The 13,516-nt window shown below is 37.8% G+C and overlaps 1 long non-coding RNA gene across 1 annotated transcript; it reads left to right on the forward strand.

Moving 5' to 3' along the window:
• Positions 1 to 976: 976 nt before the first annotated feature.
• On the forward strand, positions 977 to 10,267 carry LOC143671620 (uncharacterized). The gene is made up of 3 exons (XR_013169615.1): positions 977 to 1,121; positions 2,961 to 3,109; positions 10,161 to 10,267. It is a non-coding gene; the product is annotated as an uncharacterized LOC143671620 (long non-coding RNA).
• The last annotated feature ends 3,249 nt before the right edge of the window (positions 10,268 to 13,516 follow it).

Genomic DNA, 13,516 nt, shown 5'->3' on the forward strand with positions numbered 1-13,516 from the left:
TGTTATTTATCAAAAAAAGAAAAAAGAGGAGATGGGAGAGTATAATAGAGGAGATAGGATTTTAAAAATGAGTATGACTGCTGAATCATTATATTGATATTTCTGTTGGTCTCCAGTGTCTTGGAGCAACTGGAAGAAAAAATGAAAAATTGTAGAACTGTAACCCATACCAAACTTTCAAATTTATTCTATAACTACTTGTTAAAATGTACTTGGAAATTTATCGCTTTTTTGTATTTATGTTATATTTCACAATAAAAAAAGTTTAAGGAAATGTTAATGTAGAGTTAAATATTAAACACAGAGTTAACCATATGCCCCAGTTATTCTATTCCTAAGTATATTCCCACACAAATTGGAAACATATGCCCACACAAAAACTTGTACACAAGTGTTCATTGCAGCATTAATCATAATTGGCAAATATTTGATAAGCCATTAATTGACGAATGGAGCCATATTATTTTATGGCTAATATTATTCCATAAAAAGAAAAGAAGTACTGATAGATGCTACAGCATGGATTAACCTAGGAAACATTATGCTAAATGAACAAAGCCACTACAAAAGATTATGTATTATGGGGTTGTGCTTATATGAAGTGTCCAGAATTGGCAAATCTATAGGCACAAAAAGGATTTGGAGAAAATAGAAAGTGTCTGCTAATGGGTATGGAATTACTTTTTGGAGTGATGAAAATGCCCTAAAATTGATTGTAGTGATTGTGGCACCAGCTGGTGTATATGGGAAAAGCCACTGAACTCTATGTACATTTGAAATGGTTGAGTTGTCTGGTATGTGAATTATCTCTCAATAAAGCTGTTAAAAATGTCATGGCATTCTTCTAAATTTACAAAAAAATGATAAATTTCTATCACTTTCACAAACCTTGAGTACCTACTATATGCCATGCAATATGCTAGGTGCTGTTAGAGCCCCAAAACTAAATTTTATATCACTATCATCTCAAAGAGCTTACAGTACTAGTGCACTAATGCCAACAACACATGGGAGGAGATGAAGACTGCCCCCAAAGAGGTACCAGATGTTACGATGATGGAAAGAGCTTTTCTTAATGGAGATGTCATTTGGGACTTTGAAGAATGATGGGATTTTGACAGGTATGGCTCAATGAGAAAGGCATTCCCGCTGTGTGTGTGTGTGTGGAGGGGTGGTGAGAGCACAACTGGGGATAGCAATGCACAGTAGGAACAATGACTGGGAAATGAAAATCACCTTTTGAGGTTAGGAAATGTCAAGTACTTATTTGGCCTGGATGGAAGGACCGTAGTGTAGTAACCTCCTAAGGCAGGTTAGGCCAGATCCTGGAGGGCATTGAATGCCATGCTAAAGAGTTTAGACTTCCCTCTCTAGGTAAGAGAGGACCATGAAAGTTTTTGAGGAGGAGAGTGACATGATCAAAACTATGCTTTAGTCACACAATGACCACGCAAATCATCCCCAAAGCAAGAGATCTGAAAAAAAAAAAATCGCCCAGAAGAGATCCTTGATTTAAAGGCACCAGACACAGAAGAAGCTGAAACAGGGATTAGGAGGCGATCCTAAAACCTTTCAGAAAGCCAGTCGCTTATAATAAAAAGGAGAATCAGAACAAAATCAAGCTTCTCAGGAGCACCACTAGATGTAGATTACAGGCAATGCCATTAAAAATCTGAAGGAGAATAATTTTCAACCTAGAATCCAATTTCCAGCTAAAATACTAATCAAATGTGAGGTCAAGGATGTGCAAGGGGTGATGAATTTGGACATGCAATGAGTCAGAAATTTTTTCTCTTAGACAACTATTGGAAGATATGTACAAGCAAAATGAGGCAGCAAAACAAGACTGGACAAAACATAGGATTCAGGAAACTGGATCCAATTCAGGAGGGTGGCATGGGGAAGTCTAAGCATGCAACTGTGCAGCACGTCTAAAGAGCAGCCAGTTTAGACTGGAGCAGGAAGATAGTAGGACAAGATGAGAACAAACAGGATGTGGTAGAATAATATTATGGAGAAGTTATAAAGAATTTAGGATAGATGGATCAAAGATAAGGCAAGAGAAAACAGAACAAAAGAAAAGGTAATTAGAAATCCCAGGAAAAATTATATTACAAGAAAGGAAAAACAATTATAGTGTATTACTGGGCTCTACAATAAATGATGCTAATAGAGTTGTAATAGTGTAAACCACTATTATTTTATTTTAAAATAAAATTAAAATAATACAACTATACTGGGAAGAGAAGAGCAGAAGATTGTTAAATCTCGATCTATTTAGTGCTCTTCCACCATAACAAGAAGTCAATAGATGATGTGTGAAACTGATGAATCCAGAAGTATCAATAAAATTATAGTAAAGAATAGTGGTGGCATCTACTAGAAGAAATAGCTAAAAGTAAGTGGTTACTTCTGCCGATCAGAATTAGAGGGTGGGAGTGCATCGTGGTTTTCCATTGCATGACTTATGCTACTGAATGATTTTTTAATACTATTAATATATTAATTAATACGTACTTTTATTGCCCAATTATAAAAAAATAAGAAGAAATCCAACTCTGGATGTGCTGTGAAGGTTGACCTGGGACAGGGCAGAAACTTAATAAGAAAGATGGTGCAATAGTCTGGATAAGAGCTAATGAGGGTCTGAACTAGGTTAGTCAAGCGTCCTAAAAAAAAAAAACAACCCGAACCTGAATAGTATCAACTGTTTTATTAGTTATAGGTGCTTCAAAAAGAATCAAACAATTCCATCCATATTTATGGAGACATCTTAGGAGTTAGTTAGTTAGGAGTCTCATTAGAATATAATCTCCTTCAGAGTAGGGACTTTGACTATTTTGTTCACTGCTGTATCCCCAGAACCTAGCACAGTCCCTGACACCTAGTGGGAGCTTGATAAATATTTGTCAAGCGAATGAATGAGTATTCATTTATTTGTAAAATGAATTCTTCCTTAGATGGCAACAAATAACAGCCACATCATTCTTGCCTCTCCTTTACAAGAAGACAAAATACAGTGAAACCCACTTAATCTTACGGAAAATAAGGTGATACCTCACGTCAGGAGCACAGACAATATCTGGAACACTGACGCGCGTATTCCCAGGTAAAGGGTTAGAGGAGAAGGTGGACGGGGCTAGTTTTATTTAATCTAAGAGCTTTGGGGCGGGGGGGGGCTTCTATGATTCCATTCTCCTTTTTTTTTTTTTAGGAAATGGACATTAATGAAATACATATAGTTGAAAGTTGTGATCTGAATATTTTCAAGCAAAGAGCCTTAATATCAGGACTTTGAACAGAATTGCCACAGGCTTACTTGGAATTTGAGAAAGCAATAGTTCAAGGGGCTAATTACCCAAGAAGTATTGTAGCAACTTATACAACTGTCTATAACCAGTGCCAAAGGCATTCTGCATCAACACATTAGAAAATGCAAGCAAGGTATTAGTTACCCAGTAGTTGAAAATAACTGAACATAAATTTAGTCCACAAGCCTGCTTCCTGAATCCTTTTGGAACTCTGAAGATTAAACTTTTAAGTCAAAGTTCCATGGTAAAGGACACAAGCAAGGCTAGATTCCATATAAACCCCGCCATCTCAGCAATTACTAGGTAGGTTATAGACAAAATAACACATCCATACATAGTGGTTACACTCCCTAGACATTTAAGGGTAGGGTCTAAATATTTAATATTATACAATATGGTATCCATAATAAAAGAAATACTGATTAACTGTATGAAGATAAGTTACCAAAGCAAGAAGCCAGATGCAGAAAAAGAAGACAAGAAGCATCTCAGTGGAAGTTCTGTGTAAAGTGGACACTTGACTTAGTCTCCGTATGTCCCTCCCCATATCTCCAGCCAGGTGCACACCACTATACCTTCAGCAGCTGTTCCACCTCAAAGAGTATTCCTTCAAAATATGGGACCACCCAGTCCACTCCAACTTGTAGCAGTTAACCCTGTTAATTCCTGTTAATCACTGGAATTTTAGGTGGTCAATGTAGCCTGTATTACATGGTTTGATTTCATTGCTACTTTGGTAACATGGAAAAAGGCTTTTAAAATTAATAGTTGGGAGAATGCTGGAAAATGAAAGGCTTTTGTGCTGTCACACAAGGAATAAAATATGTTTCTCAACATTGCAGCTGCTAAGTAACACAAATACTTTTCTAATCTTCTCAATGTTTACTTATGCACTTCAACATTCCTATGATGCCATTCAAAAGTTGTGCTTATCAATGTGAGTATGATTGAGAGAGAAGGGCTGAGGGCACCTATGACACCAGAAGGAGAAATAGAAGATAAAGACCGGGACAGTATAATTTAGGAATGCCTAGCGTGAACAGTGATGGCGATTAAATGTACAAATATGAGAATGTTTTTGCTTGAGGGAGAAAAAATGAATGTCAACATTGCAAGGTGCTGAAAATGAGATGGCATACAGGAAGAAATGCAGTCAATTGCAAGCTAGGGTCTATAGTCGAAAGTAACATTGTAATATGCTTCCACTAAATGTAACAAAGGCATAAAAACTAAATGTCAATAAGCAGAGGATATGGGGGAGGGGTATGGAAAAGGAAATGTCTTCATATAGATTATGGTGGTGAAGGCATATCTATTTACTCAGGTTGGACTGTATGATCTAAGAATAAAACTGTTTTAAAATGAACAGAGCGATACAAGCACTGGAGAAAATGTGGAGAAAGAGATGTACCTATTCACTGTCGGTAGGGAAATGAGAGGTACAGGCCCTTGGAGGGGCTGTGTGGTGGTTTCACAAGAGGCTAAGGATGGGTTTGTCATACAATCCTGAAGCCCCATTGCTCAGTATATACCTGGAGGAACTGAGGGTGGGAACAGGAATGGATATTTGCACACTGGTGTTTCTGGCAGCAGTATTCCTGATCCACAATGAAAGGAGCTGGCCTAAGAGTACAACGACTGAGAAATGGAAGGGGGAACTATGGTGAATGCATGCAATGAACTACTGAACGGCCACAAGAAGTTGTGAAACATGCAACTAAATGAATGACTCTTAAGAGCTGTATGTTGAATGAAATGTCAAGAACAAAGACAAATATTATCATGCCTCAATCATATGGACTAACTATAACTTAAAAATTCAGGGAACTAAAGGGGAGAGCATGGGTTATCATGTTGGGGCTTATTGCAAAGTGTTCTAGATTGTAAGCTCTTACAGCAGTCACCTATATACAAGAGGTGTAACTGTTAATTCTAAACTCCGAGATACTGAGCTGTTTGTATATAACCTGGTCTTTCCCAGAAACATCAAGTGTTTATGTGACACCTGAGACTCAGAGTTAGAGCTCTGAAGCTATGAAAGTCAGCAGTACCCGATACAGGAACTGTTTAAAAAGTTGAAAGTGATCAGACATCAAGTAAAGAGGTGAATGAAGCTGATCTGGATAGGACTAAGGTATATCAGAAGACTGGGTAAAGGATGACATCATCCATATTTTAAAATTTCAAGTTCTACGTGAGCCCAAAGGGTGAGATGTTTATTTGTTGCAAAATTTATATTTTGGGTAGCACATTACTTAGTTTAACTTGTATAGTCAGTTTGGTTGAACACCATAAGTACATGGAATCTTGAATTGGGGATGAGAGCTTGTTGGTTTGTCCAGGTTAGTGTGATGCCCCAAACATCCCAGAGTAATTTGGGCAGTGAATAAAGAAGTATTTGCAAAGTCTCCTTGGGGTGCTTGGGGAGAAAGGAGTAAATATTCAACTTTCCCTTTTGGAGAATTTCTGATACTCTTGCACACAGTGGGGACAACCAAATCAATAGACTGAGCCCTCGATCTTAGGGTTTGCTCCTATGAAACATTCCTGCAAAGGAGAAGCTAAATCTACTTATAACTATGCCTTAGCAGCAACCCCAGAGAACCTCTTTTGTTGCTCAGATGTGGCTTCTCTCTCTAAATCAACTCAGCAGGTGGAATCACTGCCCTCCCTTCTACATGGGACATGACACCCAGGAATATAAAACTCCCTGGCAATGTGGAACAGAAATCCCAGGATTTGGTGGGACCCAGCATCACGGAATTGAGAAAGTATTCTCAACCAAAAGGGGGAAGAGAGAAATGAGACAAAATAAAGTTTCAGTGGCTGAGAGATTTGAAACAAAGTCCACAGATTTGCCTGGAGGTTATTCCTATGCACTATGTAGATAACCCTTTTTAGTTAATGGTGTATTGAAGTGACTGGAGGGAGGTAACTGAAACTGTTGAGCTGTGTTCCAGTAGCCTTGATCCTTGAGATGATTTTATGATGATACATCTTTTATAATGTGTCTCTGTGATTGTGAAAAGCTTGTGTCTGGTGCTCCTTTTATCCAGGGTATGGACAAATGAGTAAAACTATATGGATAACAAATAAATAAATAATGGGGGATAAGAGGTAAAATAAATTAGGTAGGTTGAAATACAATGGTCAATGAGAGGGAGGAGTAAGCGGTATGGGATGTATGAGTTTTTCTTATTTTTTGTCATGGGCAGGCACTGGGAGGTTTTTTCTTTTTATTTCTTTTTCTTGAGTGATGCAAATATTCTTAAAATGATCACGGTAATGAATACACGACTATGTGATGATATTGTGCGCCATTGATTGTACACCATTATGGACTGTATGTGTGTGAAGATGTGTCAATAAAAATATTTTTAAAAAATAAGGGAGACATTAAGACATTCCCAGAAAAACAAAAGCCAAGGGAGTTCATCAACACTAAACCTGCCCCTCAAGAGATGCTAAAGAGAGTTCTGCAGGTTGGAAGGAAAAGGCAATAGGCAACGGATCAAAGCCACATAAATAAATAAAGATCTCTGGTAAGGGCAATGACACATTAATGCCAGCACTATTGTATTTTGTGTTTGTAGCTCTACGTTTTACTTCCTACAGGATCTAAAAGGCAAATGCACAATAAACCAGTGGTTTTGGACTCATTTATAAAAATGTGATGTGACAAGAATTACATAAAGAGGGGGGATGGAGGGTTATAGGAATACACTTTGTGCATATTTTTAAAGTTGAATTGGTTATTAAATAAAAGGAGATTCTTATTGATTTAGGATGTTAAATTTAAGACCCATGGATCTATAAAGAAAATATCAAAGAATATGTGAGCCCATAGAGAGAGAAATTAGAGTACTGGTTGCCAGGGGTGGGGGCAGGGAAAATTGGGAGTTAACTGTTTAATAAGTGTATTTTTGTTTGGGGAAATAGGAAAGTTTCAGCAATCAAAGGTGGTAAAGGTATTGCAATATTGTGAATGTGATGAATCCCACTGAATGGTGATTGGAAGTGGTTGAAATGGGAAATTTATGTTGTATATATGTTCCCACAGTTGAATAAAAGAAAGAGAAACTAAAGAGACAATGACAGTTAAATGCAATACATGACCTCAGATGGGTTTTAGCAAGGGAGGAAAAAGGTTCTAAAGGACGTTATTTGGACATATGAAAAAATTGGAATGTAGACTGTATGCTTTATGTCAATGTTAAATTTCTTGAACTTGATAACTATACTTAAGTTGGTTACATAAGTGAATATCCTTGTTCTTAGGAAAGGTACCTGGCAGTATTAAGTGTTGAAGGAGCATGATCATACAACCTATATTCAGGTGTTCAGAAAATGGATTGATAAGTGAATGGATGGATGGATAAATGGATAGATAGAATGATATGGCAAATGTGGCAAAAAGTTAAAATTTGTGGATCAGAGTATCTAGGAGGTAGGTGTCCTGGTTTGAAAATATTATGTACCACAGAAAAACCATGTTTTAATCCTGACTCAATCTTGTGGAGGAAGCTGTTTCTTTTAATCCTAATTCAATATTGTAGGGCAGTAACTTTTGATTAGATTATGTCCACTGAGATATGACATACCCCACTGTGGATGTGATCTTTTGTGTACATGGAGATGTGACTCCACCCATTCCAGGTGGGTCTTGATTAGTTTACTGGAATACTTTAAAAGAGGAAACATTTTAGAGAAAGCCAGAAATGACAGAGCCAATAGACACTTCAAAGCAGAGCTGATACAGATGTCAACGCTTGGAGAACTGAGACACGGATGTTTGGAGATGCTTGGAGCCCAGCAGACATCGCCATGAGATGTTAAGAAGCCAGAACCTGAAGAGAACCAAGGGAAGCCAAGAAATGAAAGCCAGCCCTGGAGAAGTAAAGTGAGGAGCCCCCACAGGAACAGAGGCTGAAAGCAATGGAGCCCAGGAGCAAAGGACCAGCAGATGCCAGCATGTAACTTCCCAGCTGACAGAGGTGTTCCTGACCCATTAGCTTTGTTGAGTGAAGGTGACCTCTTATTGGTGCCTTAATTGGTGCACTTTCACTTCCTTAGAACTATAAACTTGTAATTTATTAAATTTCCCTTTTTAAAGGCTTTTCCAGTTCTGGTATATTGCATTCCAGCCGCTTGCAAACCAGCACAGTGGCTATCCAAATGTAGGAGTGCTGTGTATGGGGTTTGTATTATTTTTGTTACTGTCCTGTATGTTTGAAACTATTTTAAGATAAAAAGTAAAAAAAAAAAGAATGCCACCACCACAACAATAAACCCAAGTCGACAAATAAATAATCTAATGGCATGTTATGATGAAAGAAACAAACAAAGGGTGATCAGAAAAGGCCTACCGCAGGAGGTGCTATTTCAGGGAGGCCTCATGGGTAAGAAACTAAGGGCTGGGGAAAGAGCATTCCAGGTGGTTGGGAACAGAAAGTCTAAACTCTCTAAGATGGGAAAATGCTGCACATTTCCAGCATGGCCTAGTGAACAAGAGGGAGAATAGAAGCAAATGAGGATGGAGATATAGAAAAGGGATTGCTCCTGTTGCGCCCTCCAGCCTATGTGAGAAGTGGGATTCTTATTCTAAGTGTACTGAGAAAATTACAAAGTTGTTTACAGTCTACTGTTCCTTGGTCTTCTATTCTACAATGGTTTTTCTCTGTAAACTCTCTTTGGGAAGATGGGTACAGAGTATCAGGGAGAAATGTCTGAAAGCAGAATAAATGAACTTTGACCTTAAGTATTTCAGAGGGATTCAAGTGAATATTTGAATAGAATAGTTACATGCAGGTCCATTCTTGAAGATTCTTACAGTTAGGAAGGGGACCCTGTTCCATTCTCACATCACTTTCTCTAAAATGATTAACAGGGAAAATGGTATAGTGTTTCCAACACAGAGTATTAATTGTTACGTTCACACTGCCTTCCTCTGTTAGTCAAATAAGTGAATAAAAGAGTCGATTAATATATTACATCTTGCTACTTCCAAAGAGAGTGTGAAGTGGGTCACATAATCCATGTGATATAACAGGATAGAAATACTCAATATATAAAAATCATGACCAATATGGGTAGGATAATAAAATGAAACTGAATGTAAAGTTAAAATCGTATGCCAAAATGCTGCAGATTGATCACAATTCTGGTTCTGGGATTCCTAGCAGCCAAAGGGAAGAAGAAACAAGGCCAAGTTAATATTTACTGTACATTAAAAGTGGCTTTGAGGTGGTGCAACAGTGGCTCAGTGGCAGAATACTAACTAGCCTGCTATGCTGCAGACCCGGGTTCAATTCCCGGTGCCTGCCCATGAAAGAAAAAGTGGCTTTGATCAGGATAAGTGCAACTTCCCTGGCATAAAAGCCTGAGAGAAATTTCTCTTGAGGGTTCTAGTGGATTGAGGACACTGAGCCCATGAACCTACGCTGGATTTTTATTTTTAAATGACTTTATTGAGGTATCATTTACACATCTTAGAATTCACCCATTTTATCTGTACAATACCCTATGTCCTTATAAAGGCAAAAAAAATCTAAGGAGTTTTTGTAATCGGAGGACAAAATTATCTTTCTTTCAGGTGATGCAATTCATTGTGTAATCACACTTTTTCCTGGCAAAAATTTCTACAATTTGTTAGCATATTCTTTCTACTTACTAATCTTAAAGACTATAGTATTAATTTCACTTTATACAATGGAGAGCCTCAAGACTGAAGAAGTTGAGCAATTGAGCTTGTCAGCCATTGACCTAGGACTAGACTTCCAAACTGTAATGTTACACAAGCCATATTCTGATTCTAATTGCTTAATATGGGTTGCTTTTCTCTGTTTACAGAATACTACCATTGTAGTGTGTTCATCTCACTCAATTGAAGTCTGGAAATACGAAAGGAGTCCAGGAATTCAAACCCCATTTCAGATTGCAAAACGCAGATTAGGTACGAACAATCCACTCCAATACTCTAAATGAAGAAATAAGACATTTGCTTTTTTATTTTTGGAGAAACATATGAAAAATTTATTTTGAACTTCAGAAAATTAAGTAGAACATTCCATTACACTGGTCCAGAGATCAGTTTATCCATTTTCTGATTGTTGGTTAATAACATCTGGATAAACAGGAAAGTATAGATAAGAGCTCTCATAAACAGAATGTGAAATATGACGATATTATTGCACAAGGCATTGCTATTTTTCCAGAAGTATATAACAGAAGTATAAATGCAGTCCAAAAGATTTATAAATTCATCTTTTTTGCTTATCCAGCATTTTTCACCCTCTTGTAAATTTATGCTTCGGAGCCAGGCAAGGATTTGACAGTTTTGGGCTCCACCGTCCTGGAGTGAGATGCGCTTATGATCTCTCCAGACTCCAGCCAGCATAGACTAAGAGTTAGAGAAGGACAGGGAGACCACAAAAGGATTGCTGGGATCATCTAGGAACCTAGTACAATGCTGGGAACATTAGCAGTTGCTCAGTAAATGAATTTTAACCTGAAGACATTAGGGTGGGAAAATGTTTATTATTTTTTGTATATTAGAAAATCTTTTAGTTAATATAAGTGTACAGCTCAGTGAATTTTCATAACCTGACCACACCTGTGTAACCAGTACCCATTTCCAATGGGCAATTTTTTCTTTTTTTATAGATATATATTATATATTCAAATACCATGTAATCATCCAAAGTGTACAATCGTTCACAATACCGTCATATACAGTGCGTTATTCATCATCACAATCGACTTTTTTCCTCTTTTTTTGTGAAAAATAACATATATACAAAAAAGCAATACACTGCAAAGCATATCGCAACAATTAGTTCTAGAATAGATTTCAGAGTCTGGTATGGGTCACAATCCCACAATTTCAGGTTCTTACCTCTAGCTGCTCCAAAATACTGGAGATTAAAAAAATGTCTATATAATGACTCAGCAATCATACTCATTTGTTAAACGCTACCTTCTCTGTACAACACTATCACCTTTGATCTTTCTCCCACTCTCTAGGGGTATCTGGGCTATGCCCATTCTAACTTTTCCATGTTTGAAAGGGCTGTTGATAATAAGGGATGAGGGGTGGAACTAGTTGATGCTCTGGAAGGGCTGGCCCCTCTGCATTTCAGGACTTATCTGGTCCAGGGACCCATTTGGAGGTTGAAGGTTTTGGAGAGTTATCCTAGTGCACGGAACCTTTGTAGAATCTTATATATTGCCCTAGATGTTCTTTAGGATTGGTTGGAATGGTTTTGGTTGGGGGTTGGCAAGTTAAGGTAGGGGGCACTGTCTAATTGAAGCTTGAATAAAAGTGACCTCCAGAGTAGCCTCTCAACTCTCTTTGAACTCTCTCAGACACTGATACCTTATTTGTTCCACTTCTTTTCTCCCTTTTGGTCAAAATCACATCGTTGATCCCACAGTGCCAGGGGATTTTTAAATAAAGTAATGAGCAAAAATGAGTAAGACTTGACTTCTGCTCTGGAAGGAGTTATTGTTCAGTAGGGGAGACAGACCACAAATGTAACAATTACATTATAAGTAGCGTGCTGAGGGTTCTAATAGAAGCATATACATGGTGCTTAGAGACACAGTGGAGGAAGTGGCTCACTTTACCTTGATTGTTAGCAAAAGAACTCACAGAGGAGAGGACATTTGGGATGGGTCTTAAAGGATGAATAAGACTTTATCAGGTGGAGAAGAATGTAGGTAGAACTTTGCATGTGGAAAGACCAGTATGGACAAAGGCAAGTATGGAAGAACTGTGAGAAGGACAGTGTGGCTGAAACAACGGGGGCATGACCATCCCTCCCTTGATCCCACAGCCCAATCAACTCGATTCTCTTTATTCTTTCCTCCTTCACAGCCTAACTTCTCCAAAGAATCATCTACTTATACTGTCTCTTCCTCCTCATCTCCCATTCACTCCTCAACCCATTGCAATCTATCTTCCAGACCTTAGACTGGAACTGTTCCTGATAAGGCAGCCAACTTCCATACCAGTAATTGAAGGAACACTCTTCAGGTCTCATCTTATATATCCCCTCAGCAATATCCAAAAATCAGTCATTCTCTCTCAGGATAATCTCTTTTCTTGGTTTCTGTGACATGCCACATCTTGGCTTTTCTTAAGCTTCTCCTTCAGTATCATATGCTGGAACCACCTCTTCCTCTATTGATGCAAAGAATAAATAATATACTAAAAGTGTTTGGCATTTTATCTATTATTATCTATTATAAATTATAAATAAATATTATCTATTACTATTTCTGGTCTCCTGGTGCCACTTTCATATTTTTCCATTTGTGATATCAACTTATTCTTATGTTCTGGTTATTACCCAATCTCTAAATGTTGATATTTCTCGGGACTCATGATTTAATTACTATTCATATGTATTACTCAGGGTTTTCTAGGAAAACAGAACCAACAGGAGATATCTGTAAATATGAGATTTTATGAAAGTGTCACACAACTGTGGGGATGCACAAGTCCAAATTCTATGGGGCAGGCCATGAGCTGACAGCTCTGGTGAAGGTCTTCCATGAATCCCCCAGGAGAAGCTAGCTGGCTCAAGTGGAGAGAGTGATTCTCTCTTCTCAGTTCTCCTTTAAAGCCTTCAGTTGATTAGATTAAACATCACTAAATGTGGAAGACATTCCCCTTGGCTGACTGCAGATGTAATCAGCTATGGATGCAATCAACATGCTGATGATTTAATAAACTAGGCTTCTGGTTTATTAACTATCCATGAAATGTCTTTGCAGAAATGATTAGGCCAGTGCTTGCTGGACCTGCACAACTGAGCACCATTACCTGGCCAAGTTGACACATGAACTTAACCATCACAATCCACTCCTTGTCAATTTGGCAGCTATACACCACCTTAAACCATACTTAATCTCTAAATAAAACACATTAATAGACACGTTTTTGCCTATCAGTACTCAACTGCCCTGCCTACAAACAGAAATGCACAAATCTCTCCAGAACAGACTGCAAGTCCTTGGGTAACATCCACTCTTAAATTTGATATTTATAACATAAATAGTACAACATGAAAAATACAACTATGTCATATTATAAGGGAATAAGATAGAGAAGAAAACAAAGACATGCATTTTATGTACAAATACAAACATTCTCATAACAAAGCAAGGAAGAAATATACATACCATCACAGTCCTCATTTCTC

The sequence above is a fragment of the Tamandua tetradactyla genome, chromosome X (genome assembly GCF_023851605.1).
Source record: "Tamandua tetradactyla isolate mTamTet1 chromosome X, mTamTet1.pri, whole genome shotgun sequence".
Taxonomy (NCBI): Eukaryota; Metazoa; Chordata; class Mammalia; order Pilosa; family Myrmecophagidae; genus Tamandua; species Tamandua tetradactyla.